This window comes from Octodon degus, unplaced genomic scaffold (assembly GCF_000260255.1).
Source record: "Octodon degus isolate 3935 unplaced genomic scaffold, OctDeg1.0 scaffold00221, whole genome shotgun sequence".
NCBI classification, from domain to species: domain Eukaryota; kingdom Metazoa; phylum Chordata; class Mammalia; order Rodentia; family Octodontidae; genus Octodon; species Octodon degus.
This window is the reverse complement of record NW_004524797.1, coordinates 2,667,098-2,668,451: the sequence shown is the minus strand read 5'-3', so window position 1 is coordinate 2,668,451 and position 1,354 is coordinate 2,667,098. Positions and strand designations below refer to the sequence as shown.

Below are 1,354 nucleotides of genomic sequence, written 5' to 3'. Positions count from 1 at the left end.
AATGATCTTTTTGTGTAGGAACTTTTGTGCTTTGGGTTGGCGCATTATATATTTTCTAATTTTTGAAATTAATGCAGATAAGTTGTGCAAAACTATTGTATTTACAAAAATGGCACAGAAGTGAATCCAACAGTTGATGCACATGCATACTTCATTCACAGCTTACATGGAGAGTACTCTCACACTACAGAACTAGGAATGTGGGCTTCAATGGCAGCTGGTAAGCACCAAAGTCACAGAGTTACAGCAGACAGGCAAATATTGCCCAAGTAAAATGCTATTGCTAAAGCTGCAATGGGTTTAAGGCCATTCAAGCTCATGCAAACCTCTGAATTTCCATCTTTGTGTCTGTTTATGTGACCTTTCTTTTAACTTGTGGTCTTAAACTTGTTTTACAAAATCTAAAAGGAAATACAGAAGAAATCATACAGTAGAGGTTATGTTAAATAGGAGTAACATACAAGGCTATCACTAAGGTGAAGGGAGCCAAAACAAACTTGTAGAACTTGCTTGTTACTCATTGGAACCAGCTCTACACTAAGGGTAGGTGATAGGTACACTTATGTTCAAGTAGATGACGTGTGTCACTCTGTGTCCTTCCCATCAGTGCACCGGTGAACTACTCAGAACCTCTACACGTGTCTATGCCCTACACTAGCAGTGCTTACTACCGCTGCTTCCAAAGCTGTCAGTTTCAAATGACTTATGAATGAAAGGAAGTAAAAAGTGGGCAAGTAACAGATTAAGGAGGAATAAAGGGAATTAGAAGACCCATGCACTTTAGCTCTTTTAATCAGCCAGCCAGCTTGCTCATGACAACGGATGGTTTCCGTTGTGGAAGGTCCTGTGGAGTGGGAATGTGGTCACCAGTGACCTCTGTCTTATCTGGGGTCTTGGTAGGCAGTTGCTTATTCTTTATCTTTGCCTTGGCCATGTTGTAATCCCCAGAATCATAATATTTTTGCCCTTTCTGCAATCATTTCCTTAAAAAATCGAAACCTCCAGGCTTCTGTCCCAGGTGAGGATACCTTGCTTTTAGCTTTGCTTCTTTGGCTTTCTCTGGGCTGGTCACTTTATCTTCCATTTTCTTCTCCTCGGCCAAAAATGGGGGGTATCAATGAATGAACATTTTGTATCTCTATACTCAAAATAGTTAGGATAGATATACAGCTCCATTCTCTTAATTCCATGAATAGAGAAGTTTGTTCTAATAGTGTTTGAGACAAGATATCAGGTCTGCATCTTGTATAATGATAACCACTAAGACAACAATATGCAGTGTATTAATTATTGAAAATGTACTAGAAATCGGTTGTTAAACTGTCTCATTGCTATTTGTTTCTCAATAGAAATA

The 1,354-nt window shown here is 39.0% G+C and overlaps 1 pseudogene; it reads right to left on the bottom strand.

Annotated features, from left to right (window-relative positions):
• Positions 1 to 653: 653 nt before the first annotated feature.
• LOC111813765 lies at positions 654 to 1,084 on the bottom strand (annotated as a pseudogene).
• Positions 1,085 to 1,354: the final 270 nt, after the last annotated feature.